Source organism: Taudactylus pleione, unplaced genomic scaffold (assembly GCF_031769625.1).
Source record: "Taudactylus pleione unplaced genomic scaffold, aTauple2 ptg000828l, whole genome shotgun sequence".
In the NCBI taxonomy this organism is placed as follows: domain Eukaryota; kingdom Metazoa; phylum Chordata; class Amphibia; order Anura; family Myobatrachidae; genus Taudactylus; species Taudactylus pleione.
This window is the reverse complement of record NW_028285230.1, coordinates 1,740,001-1,755,808: the sequence shown is the minus strand read 5'-3', so window position 1 is coordinate 1,755,808 and position 15,808 is coordinate 1,740,001. Positions and strand designations below refer to the sequence as shown.

General features: G+C 47.2%; 1 protein-coding gene across 1 annotated transcript in view; it reads right to left on the bottom strand.

The window, feature by feature from the left end:
* Nucleotides 1-15,808, bottom strand: part of CPNE2 (copine 2) — a 119,780-nt gene that overhangs the window by 101,573 nt on the left and 2,399 nt on the right. The gene's annotated exons all lie outside the window — the stretch shown is intronic.

The window sequence follows — 15,808 nt, the reverse complement described above, 5'->3', positions numbered from 1 at the left end:
GTTTTCGCCTGTCCGACTGTTCGCTTCTTTCGCCTGTTTCAGAGGCGAATTTATTCCGTGCTCGTTCCCGCTTTTCGCCTAATTCAATTGCAAAACAGGCGAAAACGGAAATAGGCGAATGCGGAACAGGCGAAAAGTACTGAATGAATTGGGGAAATCAGTCTGTACCCCAGAAAAAGATGCACTAACACAGGGAATCAATATAGATGTGTACTAATAGCCCTAATAAGACTATTTTGCGTACTTAAGTTGTGTAAATTGCTTGCTATTAGTGTCTTTATAAAAGTGGTGAAGAACGGCATAAAGCTGTATTTTTTGGTGAAAATAAGTCGTCCCATCAAATTTGGGGTACCTGACAATGGGTGCTAGCATATTGTAATGTCTCTAAAGTGAAATTTTAAAAAATGTGAAAAATCCACCTGCTGCATGCACCTGCAATCCCAAAAACACCTGACCCATACTTGGGGACCCCCAAGAAGTCTATTTCGCTACTTTTATGTTTATCCCCCCACTTTTTAAATTTTCAGCCCAAAAATGACGTCTTGTTTGGGGTGTTCTTAGGTTTTTGTTTTTTTTTGCAGATTTGTCCTTTGGGGGACTGTCCCAAGGGGTCTGAGTCGTTTCCCCATGTTTGCACCCCAAAATACAGATTTTGCATTTCTTTTCACCAGCTATTGATTGGAGAATCTTTTTTGGAGAATTGTTTCCGAAATTGTCCTGGAATTTAATTTGGCAAATTTTTTTTTAGACGAATTTGGCTTTTCGCCTCTAATTGAATTCCCCTCAATGTCTTCCGGGGTACTTGGCACCACTACCTCTGTTGCCACCAACAGAACCCCTGCATTTTCTTCACACAAGACATCCTTTTCCTGGTTTAATATAAACTTAGAAGGGGCCTCCACAGCCTGTGTCGCCCCCCCAGGCAACTGCTCGGACCCCCTCACCAGCGTCACTCCCCGCCGGGAGCCCTGATTCAGAGCCGGACGCCCTGACAGAGCGCTCGCTCTGAATCAGGGCCGTCCTTCTCTTTTTTTATTGCGGGCCTCCTGGCCGCTCGCACAGCTGTGGGTTACCACCCACAGCTATAGCGAGCGGCCAAAAAGATGGTCGCGATGGTCAAGACCATCGCGACCATCGCGCTTGCGACGAGACCCTTGTGGAAGAGTCTCGTTGCCGCAAGCCCTAGAGTGCTTTCGGCTCTATCAGAGCCAAAGGCACTCCCACTGACATCACTTGTGATGTCAGTGGGGCCGGCCCCAGACTGTAGGCGTTCCCATAGGAACGCCTCTGTCTGGGCAGCCATGCCCACCAAAGGGGGCGTGCTGTCACTCACCATCGACAGCATGCCCCCTTTGGTACGAGACCCATAGCGACTTCTTGGCCGTCGCTATCCGGGTCTCGCGCATGTGCACGACGGAGCCAGGTCCGTAGTGCGCATGCGCACTGGGCCAACATCGAATCAGGCCCAGAGTCCCTGACGCCGGGGTCACCTGACCGGCTCCTTCCGTATCATATGCCCCCACTCTCACCGCCTCCAGGACACTCGCGGCTGTAGATTCCGGCAGACACATCGCGGCTGCTGCCGCCTCTCCCATACCCGCAGCAGGGCTCACCCGGTAAGGCGCATTCCCCGCTACCTCCATAGCAGGCACCGCTGTTACTTCCGGAGCCTCCTCCGGCAGACCTTGGATAGGCTCAGCTAGTATCAACCCACCAGCTCTATCTGGTCCACCAGACAGCCCCGTGGCCACATGTACCCGGGATTTGGATTTCTTAGGGGTTTTAGGCATTTTTCCTTATGCCTCCCCAGCTAAGTACAGTCACTAACCCCACGGGGGGGGGGGGGGAATCCTCAATATGGAAAACAAATAAAACGGCAGTCCATAAGCTGAAAAAGGCCAAATAAGCTGCCCCAGAGCAGCGGCCACACTTCCCCCAGGCAGAGGCAGCCTGCCTGGGGAAGCCTGCAGAGAAACCTCCCTCTCACACAGCCACAGAAATAGGCAGTATAGGCCGCACCAGGATTACAGCCACACTTTCCTAAATCCTTCCCCCAGGCAGAAACAGCCTGCCTGGGGAAGCCTGCAGGGGATCCTCCCTCTCAAACAGCCACGGAAGTAGAGCAGGAGCAACAGCACACACACCCTCTCCTGATGGATGCACGCAGGCTATAGATATGAGGCAGCTTTGCAATTGCGATCCTTGCAGATATGGTAATGCACAGGAGGCATCACGCTCCCTGTGCATTACTTATCCCAGCTGCGTTGTCCAACGTAGCATCGGATAGTCTGCGTAACTTTGGCCGGCTGCGATGACCCATTGGGTCCCGCAGCCAGCTGCTGCAGTTTAGAGGAAGAAGCCAGGAAATCTAAGTCAGCCAACGGAGATCCTGGCTTCTTCCCTCCCCCACAACGGCGGAGAAACGCCTCCATTTTGTGAAATGGAGGGGGATCGCCGCCCTCTCCCCGCCCACAAATGGCAGCAGACTGTCAATTACTGACAGTCTGTGAGCGAGATAGCAGGACCCATTCTGCTGAATGGGTCCTGCGTCTGCGCAGATTCCCAAACATCGGGAATCCGTGTTCATCAGTTTGCTAGTATGCACTGCTGAATCAGTCAATGTTTCAGGACACTCGGGTCCTTTTGTCAAGGCAACATACATATATGCACTATCTGAGAGGAGGCCATCTGAGCAATGTCAGCCACTACACAGTGTTAGTGACGAACATCATATGCATTCTCTCTCTCTCTGGGCGGGATGTACTAAGCAACACATCTGCGATGCGGTACATACCTCAGTTGATCATCACAGTATGTACCTAGAAATTTGACTTACATTGTAAAAAGACCGCTCGACTGCGGTGGACCTTTTTTTCAGGGTGCTGTACAGCGTCATGAATTAGGAATGAAAGTATAGTGCTATGTTTAAGGGGAGGTGGGCCCCAAAAACCGGTATCTTGCCTAGGGCCCCATGAGGTCTAAATCCGGCTATGCTCAATGCAGAGAGTATTCTATACAATTCAGAGCATTTTAATGTCCGCTATGTAATACAGAAATCCTTCTAGTGGCTGCTCTGCAAAATAGAGAGCATTCTACTGGATTCTATTCAATACGAAGATCACTCTAATGGCTGCTATGCAACAAAGCATTTTGTGACTGCTATGTAATACAGAAACGTTATAGTACAGCTATGTAACATGTAGAACATTCTAGTGACTGCTGTCCACTACGGAGAACATTTTTGTCGTCGCCACTCAATACAGAGAGAATTTTAGCGACTGATATACAATACATTTGGCATTGTAGTTACCCCATGCAATAAAGTATTCTAGTGATTGCTATACAATACAGAGAGCAATCTTGTGACACCTATGCAACACAGAGAGCATTCTATTCACAGAAACACAAATACAGTAGTCTAGTGACCTATATACAGTACAGAGACCAATCTTGTAACTGCTATGTAATACAGAGAGCATTCTAGAGGGCAGCCTAGGTACCGATATACAATAGAAAGAGCATTTTAATGTGCATGCAATGATGCCCTCAAAACTAGTCATACATTATGCCCTCCCCTCCTCCCCTTATCACACATTGTGCTCCTCCCATTGTTATGTATTGTGTACCCCAGTCCTAACTTTATATATTAAGACTCTCCCCTGCAGCTTGTTACACAATCTCCCTTTCCCCTTTTTCACCCTTCATCACACATTAAATGTTCCTGTCTTCCACAACCTCCATTGGGAGGAGGGGATCAAGGGCAGCACTTTACAGCCATTCACACCGCGGCTCCACGTGGAGGGAGGGAGACTGTGCCCAACCAGTGACCCCCTGTGATGATGCCCCCGGCACTCTGCACATACTTCTGCCCACATGGAGCTGCGAGCGGCTGGGAGGTGCATTCTCCTGACTCCCTCCAGGAAAGGACGCCAAAACAATATAACAGCTAATGTGGGAGTGCACAGACAACCAATGACAACTGTGTCCTCCCTAATATTTGATAAAGAACTGGCACGAAGGATATTAGCCTCCATGAGCCAAGGCTAAGCCCGCCCTTGCCCTCACTATACCCCACTCCATACAGACGTGATTCTACAGACCTAAGCCAATGTATGACATTTTTCAGAAAACACCCCTGGTGATCAGGTAAGGCCTCACTGGTATTATTTGCAGACCACTGGTATCATAGTAACTTGGTAGCAACTCATGCAATTAATATTTAAATATTAGTAAAATGCTGGTATTCTCTGAAATTTTGTGGCTTGAAGGGGGCAATTCAAATGATTTCTGGGCAACCATCTGAGCTATTTGTTTTGTCAAACGGGTGCAAGTGCCACAGGCGCCTATTATTTTTGCTCGCACCCTCCTGAGGTGGTGAGGTGAAATTAATGAAAAGTCTGGCATTTGGGGTGCCCAAACTGCAATTCCAGCAGTGCAGCCAATAGTTTAGACAGGTTAAGCTACTTTACGAATGTAAACCAAGTGCATTTGGGGGTTACATTGGCACGAAAAGTAATGGGTGTCCAGTTCTTCACGGCCGCTGGTAAAAAAAAACAATTGAATATTGCGCCGTGACTTTGGATGGGAGATTGTTTTTTTTTGTGCCCTCTCGCATCCAAACAAACAATTGATTTCCCCCCTTAATGTTTGGAAGTCGGTAGATTCGGAGGGGTCACAACTCATCCAGTCAGTCTAGGTGGTAATTTTAAAAAGATGGGAATTCTATTTAAGAAGTGATGTTGCCCATAGCAACCAGATTCTACTTCTCATTTATCTAGCACCTTCTAGAACAGGGATGGGGAACCTCAGTCCCGGGGACCGTATAAGACCCTCGGAGTCATTTGGTCTGACCCTCGGAGCTTTTCTCTGCTAGCCTCATCTGGCTAGCAGGATGCCCAGAATGGCACCCTGCAGTCAGAATCTATACAACAGTGCTGCCAGGAGTGTCCTTACACCTCCCCGGAGCATCCTTAGGATGCTCTGAGTATTGCTGTAATTAATGGCGATTGTGGCCCCGCCCAACGTCACATTGAGGGTCCGCGACCTGCACCGGGCCCGCAAATGAGGTTATATATCTCAAAATGGCCCTCAGCAGAAAAATGGTTCCCCACCCCTGATCTAGAAGATATTACCTGGAATCTGATTGGTTGCTATGGGCAACATCACTTCTTAATAGAACTCCCATCTTAATTTACCCCTAGGTCTTTGGTCAAACTAGCCTGCTGTCAGCTTGCACCTGAGAAAGTCCTCATAAAAATGGCTGCTTGAACATAGATGTTCATACATAGATGTGTCTCAAAGTCAGTGGGACAGTCCCGATTTGAGGGCTCTGTCCTGCTGCCACCATTTGAATGTGCCCAGCAGTTGTAGGGTTACATGAGGGGGTTGAGCAGCAGACATTGGTCAGCCTAGCACCTCACCATTAGGCATGTCCCCGGAGGAGTGGTCACTGCCTCTCAATAGCGTGACCTCGCTCCCTTTGAGATTTGGCCATGTCCCCAGTCCCTAGATGGCCACCTACAATACTAAGAGGTAGATGAAATGTAACCATGGTGGTCTAATAAATGATAAGCCTATCAGATTTCAACTGTGCTATTCATAGATTAATGAAAATATGATTTCTGAAAACATTTTCATTCAAATTCCTAAAACTGTTGTCAGTCTGTTAAATCCTCTAAAGGGGCAGATTCAATTATGAATTAAGCTTGGTACAAACTGATAGATACATCACCTGTTCCATTGAACTTGCAATATATCTATAGTGCATTGCCAGGTGTGTACAGCCGATATGTCTCTGAACTACGTCATTCACAGACACATCAGATGGCCGATATATATCGGGCACCTGCCGGCGTGTCTGGGTGACCCGCCGATCGCCCGTACACATGCTGCGGTAATTGACAGCTCAACTGGGCGGGTGATTTAAATGCCCGCCCATTTCAGCTGTCAAGCCCGGCACATCGGGCAGATAAATTGGTAAGTGTGTATGCAATTACCAATCGCCAGATAGGTCGGCGGGTCAGCTAAATGGCCGGCCCATCGACCGAATGTGTATCCAGTATTACTGTGCAGCTACAGTTCTGACCAGAGCTATTCAATTACTGCCAGATCCCCGGCGTGGTGAGGCCCGTGAGGCCCATGGTCCCCCCCCCCCCCGAGCTGCCTTTCCTTACCACGCGGCGTAATTTCATGGCTCTGGGCACTTAACCCATGAGCTGCGAGCTAACCGCAGGTTTACAGCGTGCAGAAATTGGCAAATTGAATAGTCGCAGCCGCGCGGGAAGACCCGCTGCTAAATTGAATCTGCCCCAAAACCAGTGTAAAGAAACCTGCACTTTTCTTAATCTGTGTAAACAGCCTGGATAGCCATCATACATTGTGCTGTTGTTCAGAACTGTGTATAAATGACATAAATTCCCAATGTCACTACCACAAAGGCATGTGTTCACTCATTACAGGCATTTCAGGTCTACAGCAGTAACCATAGTAGTAAAGTGCTACTACACGATAACAACCATATGTTGGAAATAGATTCATTTGCATGGAAATCAGAGCAGACATTTGGGCACTGGGATTTATTCCATGCATCACTCACACACACCAGTGTGAATGCATAAGAACAAGATGTCCATACAACGTGGTTTCTAAGCAACTGTGGTGGGTGCAGCTGCCGGTTCTTGAAGCAGTGACATCACAGCAATTATGATGTCATCATGAGCAACCTGGCAGTAATAGGAGGGAATGGTGTTATTGTTGGTTTGTATTTCATTATTATTCTTTATTTTATGCAATAATTTCCAGTCTATGAAATACTAGGTATAAAAGGAGGGACACAAAAGCAGGAAAGGGGTTACAAGATGTAAGCAGTCTGTCAACACGCAATATAGAGATTATTTTCAGAGCAATTTAATAATGTCAGAATAAGATAAATTAAAATATTATTACAGTACACTGAGTTGAGGCACAAATACTAATGCTGCGTAGACACACGGTACGATGGCAACGATCAGATAGCGATCAGACGATCGCTGTCTGATCGTCCTGTATGTGTTGGATGTTCATCCACCACATGCAGTTACCCCTTAACAACTATAACGACCCTATAGTAAGCAGGCTAACCTGGTCGACCAGGTCTGCCTGCTTGCACAGACCACCGCAGTTGGTCGATAACTACCATACGTGGCCGCGCATCGACCATCGAATGGTCATTTGCAGGGGTCAGAAGCGGTCAGATTTTAAGATCATTGTCGTTAAAATCTGACAGCTTATCTGACAGTGTGTACGCACCATAAGAACGTACATCAGACCTTTTTTCACCTTGTACCACTTAACTGACTAATATTTCCTCCTAAAACTAGCAAGTTGCACAAATCAATTGTCCGCTAAAGGGTGCTTGCAAGGGAGGAGCTAGTCTAGACCAGAAAAAAAAAAAGACACAGAATTCCCCCAGCACACCATAATGGACCAGCTAATGAGGTTTACATCCTAGATCAGGGGTCTTCAACCTTGGCCCTCCAGCTGCTGTGGAAGTACACATCCTAGCATGCACTGCCACCTTTTTGATATAACAGCATGCTAAATCTATAGCAGTACATGCTGGGAAGTGTAGTTCCACAGCAGCTGGAGGGCCAAGGCTGAAGACCCCTGTCCTAGATGATAGTAGAAATGTAGAGATCTCAGTTTACATATATTTGCAAACATATGCTTAAACCATTGTTCTTAGTACTTAGGGCCTGATTCAGACCCGCTCGCGAGCGGGTCGATGTTGCCCAAATGCGCATGCGCACGCCGGAGGCGGCTCCGTCGTGCGCATGCGCGAGACCCGAATAACGACGGCCAAGCCGTCGTTATGGGTCTCCCACCAAAGGGGGTGTGCTGTCGATGTTGATTGACAGCACGCCCCCTTTGGTGGGCGTGGCTGCCCAGACGGAGGCGTTCCCATGGGAACGCCTAACATCTGGGGCGGCCCCACTTACATCACTGATAGAGCCAAAAGCACTCCAGGGCTTGCGGCAGCGAGACCCTACCGCAGGGTCTCGTCGCAAGCCCGATGGTCTTGACCATCGCGACCATCATTTTGGCCGCTCGCTATAGCTGTGGGTGGTCACCAGCTATGCGAGCGGCCAGGAGGCCGCTCCAAAAGGTAGGAGGGACGGCCCTGATTCAGAGCGAGCGCTCTGTGAGAGCGTCCGGCTCTAAATCAGGGCCTTAGTGTGCATCTGCATTCTTTGTTCCCTGCATTATACTACAAGTCTCAGCACGGTAGCACCTCTTATGTTTAACATTAGTGTGTGCATTCCAAGCCCCCTCCCCTTTTCCTCTATATTTGTGTATATATGGTACACTTGAAGGCTGAGACTCCTTCTGTTTGGTATTAGCACCCCACCCATCTGCCCATAGGTGTTTTTAATGAGCACAGGTTCCTACGTTGCTGTCTACATATTAGAATGGGCACTATTATAGGCGAGTCATGGATAAAGTACAATGTGTTAGTATTAGGGATGGTAGGAAGCCATCTGATGGGGTCACTTTGACGCGGTGGATGGGCAATCATCTTTGGCCAAACATTTAATAAGAACCTCATTTATACTCCATGTTAATTGTAGAGTTTATCAGGATTAATTTTGACTATCATTGTTCTTAGTACTTAGGGCCTGATTCAGACCCGCTCGCGAGCGCTATGCGCTCGCAAGCGGGTTGATGGTGGCCCAGTGCGCATGCGCGAGACCCAGATAGCGACAGGCAAGCCGTCGCTCCGGGTCTCGTACCAAAGGGGGCGTGCTGTCGATGTTGAGTGACAGCACGCCCCCTTTGGTGGGCGGGGCGGGGGCGTGGCTGCCCAGACGGAGGCGTTCCCATGTGAACACCTCCGTTTGGGGCCGGCCCCACTGACATCACAAGTGATGTCAGTGGGAGAGATTTCGGCTCTGTTTGAGCCAAAATCTCTCTGGGGCTTGCGGCAACGAGACCCTACCACAATGGTCTCGTCGGTCTTGACCATCGCGACCATCTTCCTGGCCGCTCGCTATAGCTGTGGGTGACCACCCACAGCTATGCGAGCGGCCAGGAGGCCGCTCTAAAAAACAAGAAGGCCGGCTCTGATTCAGAGCAAGCGCTCTGTCAGAGCGTCCGGCTCTGAATCAGGGCCTTAGTGTGCACCTGCATTCTATGTTCCCTGCATTGTACTACAAATCTCAGCATGGTAGCACCTCTTATTACGTTTAAAATGAGGGTGTGCAGTCCAAGCCCCCTCCTCTTTCCTCAACATTCTGGAACATACTGTTCCTTTAGCTTTGTATATTGGAGACTTGTTCTTTATATATGATGTATTGTACATATATTGAATGTACTAATTTTATTTGTGATTTGTATTTACCATGCTTCAATAAAAGAAAAACAAGTTTGAAATGTATTTAATGAATTCTTTGTCACAAGAGCAAAATAAAGACTTTTTTTTTTATTACTTGCAAATGCATTGAACTTAAATGCAAATCTGATACTCTAATATTTAAACGCTTCAGAAGGCGAGTAATTAAGAACTAATTAAGATAATTGGAAACCTCCAATTGCTTAATTAGTCCTCAGGGGGGTTGCCTCTTGGGTCCCAGAGCAAGTCCCGCTGATTTTTCCTAAAATTAACGATTTTAGGAAAAATCAGATTTGATCTGGAGGTGCTAAAAAAAACAAAAAAAAAAAACCAACCTCCTGGGGCTCAAAATAGTAAAAACCCTGCACCTGATTGAACAGCAAAAATCGCGCATTTGCAGGAGAAACCTTGCAGGTGCGGTATTTTTGATATTCTCGCCGCCAATTGAATATGCCCCTGTCTAAATGGCTGTTGAAAACTACAGCACCGTACCTAATGAAAGGTGTTATTTTTGACTCTGCAGAGTTCAGCATTGAGTATTGGAAGTGCAGTTTTCATTTGTACTTATCACTTTCCCCCCATCCCTGACCATGCCGAGTGACATCTGCCAGATTACATGCATCGTTCGCCAAAACGGCCATTAAAATTAATATTTATAAGGTGATCATGTGTTGTGGAGCAGAAAATAAAATATATTTTACTGGTGTGGCATACAGACCAATATAATTATAGCCTGTCTTTACGCTCCTTCAGGATAACATCATCTCTCTTGTATAACAGTTTCTTCCTAATCTGAATGTGATAATATCCATGAGAAAACGTGTGGTTTTTTTTTTTTAGGTAGGATACGATGTGGCTCCTGCAGCCGTCAAAACGTATCGTGTGATCAGTTGTGCAGTTCACAACACCTATACACTATCAACCCGCCACCCACCCTATCAGCCTCCTTTATTGGAGGACCCCTACCTCATTTGTCTCCAGTATTTTAACAACCAGGGCTGGGTCCCTAAAAGCCCAGGGCTGGATGCTCCTGGGGGGAGGGGGGGGTTACACACCGTTTTTTTTTCACAGATGCACGCGGATGGTTCTCACGGAACCATTCCTGCATCTGTGTATCTTATTAAAGACAGATGCACGCATCACAGATCTCCCCGTGTGTGCATCAGGTTTTTTGTTTTTTTTAACAAATGAAGCCGCTCACAAGACAGACGCACGATGCATCATATAGTGAGATCGAATGTACATTGTGTGTCAATCGTGTGGCCAGGACTGCCGAGGAGTTAAAGGGAAAACGGCACTGAGAGTCGCATCGGCCCTCATCGTGCAGGTGTATGGCCAGCATTACTCTTCACTTTCTCTCTCTCCAAGGTTTGATACATCTCCCCCTTAATCAGAATGCAATGAATTAGTCCCATCACCCACAAAGTAGGAGGCAGCTACTTAGTGGAAACCAAGCACTAGTGAAAAACAAATCTTCCTTCGCTTTACTATGGGACATTTTTACCAAGTGGGTTGGGTATGGGATGCCGGTGGTCAGATCCCAACGCCTCAGGATGCCTGCGGTCGGGATGCTGGCGCCGGGATTCTGACTGGTGCCGGCATTTTGAGCACCGGCATCTTGACAGCCGGGATTTAAACCACATCCCTACCAGGTTACACATAAAACTGTTATTCTCTTACATCACTGGCAGATATATTGATAGATCAATTGATCGGCCAATATATATGGTGTCCGTCGGCCAGTGTGTACCAGCGATATGTCTGTGGACGACGTCGTGCACAGACATATCGCGTTGGCTGTGCTGCACAGATGATGCCCAATATATCTGCAGATATATTGGGGCATCATGCTGTGTGTACGGGCAGTTAGCAGACCGCCCGTACACTTGCAGCGGCAGCCGCGGGGAGGGGGGCACGTCATGCCCCTGGTCAGCGGGACCAGCTCCCCTCCAACACACAGAACACAGATGACGGTTGTTCAGTGTGTATGAACAACCATCATCTGCAGATATATCTGCTAGGTGTGTACCCAGCTTTAAAAAAAAAAAAAAAAAAAAAGATTCCCTCCAGCACACTGCAGAAAGATCAACAAAAATACTTGAATCCTACATGATAATAGAAATGGAGAGGTATTAGTTACATACATTTGCAAATATATGAATAAGTGCCAGGCCAATGTCAAGGTTCCTCTATACTGGCATCCCTAACATTAAGGGGTTCACGTCCGAGGCGCAAGGTACCCCAAAAAATTCCAGCCATGGACCATCCCCAGGGCATGACATGAAAAGGGGAAAGAAGGTGATAGTGAAGTGTAAAGTATAGATGTGTAAAGATAAATCAATACGTGTTAATAAAATAAGGAAGAATTAAAATGACAAATAATAAACAAACAAATAGAGAAGTGTTTGTTTATTATCTATGTCATTTTAATTCTACTACATTATTGCTTATAACAAAATAATGTATCATTGGCACACACTTTATTGGTAACCCACAAAATGTACGGGAGTTCTCTAGTGTACACGGATTGATCTGTCACCAGGGCACACTATCCATAAAACGGGCGTTTCTGGGCAGCAACCATGCCATCGCACGGAGCCGTTTGTTGCACGATTGTGGTGTGTGTACAGAACCTGTTTTAGATGGACCTTTCAAATCCAGCATGGGGTAGGTGCAAGTTCATATACTAATGGTGGCGTCTGGGCACGTAAAAACAGTGGGCAGGATCTAGAGTTCACTCTGGGTGCAGGGTGCTGATCGGTGAGGAGGAAATATTTTAATTTTGAAGGGAAAAACTTTTCAAAATTAAAATATGCCCTCCTCACCGATCAACACCCTGCACCCAGAGTGATCACTAGGCATCTGCGGTCAAATGGAGAAGCGGTCGAGGATGAAATAATAATAATTTAAAAAAAAATCTACGACGTCCTCATGCAGGTTTTTTAGTAGTGGAGATGTTGCCCATAGCAACCAATCAGATTCTACTTAACATTTACCAAGAACCTTCTAGAAGATAATAGCTAGAATCTAACTTGTTGCTATAGGCAACATCTCCACTTCAGTAAATATACCGCCTAGCATCTTTACTCCGTACGGCGTGAAACGCCTGGCAAGAAGAGTAGCGTACTGTATATTTCTTTATATTTTGCGTAACTTAAACAATGCAGAAAAACACCACTCAGTGTACTACAGACGCTGGGCTGCGACTTTAACCGCACAGGAATTAGTTTTGAACACGTACAAAATCACAGATGAAGCACAAGGGAACTTGGCGTGAGAAAAAGGCGCGGACACTGCATGGTCGCACTTCGTATACAGATCCAGACTCACACACAGACGTACAAGTATCGCACATCAAATCGATCAGTGTCATTTATCAGCACCGTTTTTTCACTTCCAGTTGTTTATTTTTTTATGCGAAATAGACGCACATTTTCAGCGAGAAAGCCGCGCAGCATGGCAGAGGTTGCCCCGGGGGCTGATGCATAGAAAGGGGCTGTTTGGCGCGACTAAAGCCACAGAGTAAGAGGACACATCTGTATGGGGAGAAATGTAACAGGTTCCAAGGTTGCTGGTCATTTTTAAAATGGCAATGTTACCCCGGCAGGTTTACCTTTGATAACATTGCTATTATAAAATTAGTTCGGTAAAAAATGAAATTATGGGTTACACAAATGATGGCGTTTTAATAAATAAAGCCGGAAGAACAGAGACAAACCCCTGTGCACAGGTAGAAATGGTCACACTGGAAGGAATGCTCCTCAAAAGGGGTTAATTCACTTCGGTACTTACACAATTATCACCAGAATGCTTTGTTATCTGGCTGATATGTCTCACAACCATGCAGGATAGCATAGGAAAGGTGACCACACATTTCCTGACTACACAGTAATGAGATTGCTGAACAGCTGAACGTGTAGGTGTAAGTGGCCTTCACGTGTGCTGCTGGCAGGAACTGGCAAATCCATCCTTGTGTGATTGTTGGTCCACTAATGTGCTCACAGCATAAAGCAGAAATACTGGAACAGTGTTTCTGCACCAAGACGACGTCTTTCCAATCTCCAAAAGTTGCACAAATTCCAACAGTCCCTAATTCTCCAAAAGTGTCCTAGATTCTGAACATTTGTTCCTGCAAATTCTGTAACCCTGGAAAGTCCCTATTTTTCAGCACTGAGCAGTTCTCTCGTTCTGTAAATCACAAGCAATACTCACAATCTATACTTTTTCTGAGTTTCATAACCCGGCTGCCCGACATGGGTAAAAATCCAGATCGTCCCCAGGTATGTATTTACTAACCTAACCCCCCCCCCTAACCCTCCTTAGAGGTGCCTAACCCTAACCTCCCCCCCAGTGCCTAACCCTAATCCCCCCTCTAAGTGCCTAAATCTAACCCCTCCTTCCCCACCACTTAAATCTAAGTCCCCCGGGGGGGGGGGTGCCTAACCCTAACCCTCCCCCTAGGCTAACCCTAACCTCCCGGTGGGGTGCCTAACCCAAAGTCCCCCTTGGGAACCCAAAACCTAAGCGGGCTGCCACGCCCCCGCAGCTGTCCGAGCTCGGCACCACTTCAATCGGGATGCCGGGCGCCAGTCTCCCGGCGTCGGTAAAATGACAGGCGTCTAGATTTAGACACCTGTCATTTAACCCTTGCCGGGATAAAGCAGTCCGGAAGCCAGCCGTCGGGATTACGTCCGCCAGCTTCTCAACTGCATACCAATAACCCAATATCTGCTAGACTCAGCAGTGGTCCCCAAACTCGGTCCCAAAGGCATCCTATGGTCCACGTTTTAAGGATATCCCTGCTTAAGCACCAGTGGCTGCTCCAGAGGTGGAGCTGCGGCACAGTCCAAAATTCAAATAGGGGAGCCACACCCTTTTGCCCTTTCAAATGCTGCCAAACATCACTGGCTGGGACTCAGACAGTTGGTGTGGTTCCCGTTTGAATTTTGGACTGTGCTGCAGCAGCACCTGTAATAAGCACAGAATACTCAATTAGTACCCCAGTCAGTTTGATTATACCATCTGAGCACAAGCATGAATATCTTTAAAACCTGCACTGTTCGGGTGCCTTGAAGTCCGGGAGGGGGCAGCCAGGTCGGCATTGCAGGGGGCATGTCGGCGGCAATGGTGGGCAGTGCGGGGGCGTAACATTGCAATCACGTCATCACCCCCTACCCGCTATACAATGCCAAGATTTCCAGCACTGTAAATTAGGGGGCACGGCTACAAAGATGCGGGTCATCGCCTCCACCCACTATCACTCTTAAGTGGACAGCTGCTGGGAGGGAATTTCCTCCCGTGGCACCCGAAACGGAAGACTTGCACTCTCTTGTGGATCCCCAGGAGCATCGCACGATTTTCTTGAGCCTCTGGCCATTGTGGGAGAGTCGGCAAGTCTGTGCTAGAGTGATTAAAATACTTGTAGCAAACAAATGCTGGGCAGCATTGTTTATACACTGACATTTAATATTAAGCTAGGACACGACCCTCCCAAATCTAAATCTCTCTGCACATTTTAAATCTGCCCCACCTGCAGTGCAGCATGGCTTTGCCAAGGTGCAAATTGCTCTTTTTTTGCTCCAAACTCTGAATCAGACCCATAATAGGGGACTTCAGTGCAACCAGGTGCTAGATAGTAGCTGTAAAATTATTTTTTTGTTTAATATGGTTTCCTACCAGATTGCTTAGTGGAGAAGAGAACATACAGTTATTAGTGTTCATTCTAGCACCCTGCACATGTCACAACCCGTGCAGTTACTCTTTCCTGTCTGGGGTATCGCTCTCTGCTCTGGCGCTTCTAGCACACTCAGCTGATGCAACAAACCTATGATATACAGACCAGTGTGTGCTAGATGCACCAGAGCAGAGAGGCAGGAAAGAGGAACTGCACGGGTAAGGGCAAGTGCAGGTTGATACAATGAACACTAGTTAATAGCAAGTAAAGTGCAGTGCTGTTACACAACATGAGAGAAAGTGTCTTGCAATAGCTATAAGGAATGTGCACTATGCTCAGATACTACACAAGGCAGATCCAGTTCTAAGAAGACCTGATAAAAATCAACAGGTACACATCCTACACTGTAGCAGTAAGGAAACATCAAACCATTATACATACTCTCCCCTGTTCCAGCACAATATGTGGCCAAGCTCAGTGTACAACACTGCGCAGTATGGAAGCACTATAGGGGAACCCACAGTGTACAGGTTAAGGAATGGAGGCATAAGACTCCGTAACTGTGGCTTCTATTTTCCACCAAGCTGTAACATATGCGTTATTAGAAGGGGACAGATTTTTGGCGCCGGATGTCTATAGAATGGATTCAATCCAAAAACGCACCCAGCTCTCATAATCATCAACACCCTAGCATGAGATGCCCATAACCCTTCAGGCAGTGAGAGGCAAAGGGTGGGGTGACAGGTTCCCAAGATGGTATGCAGGTG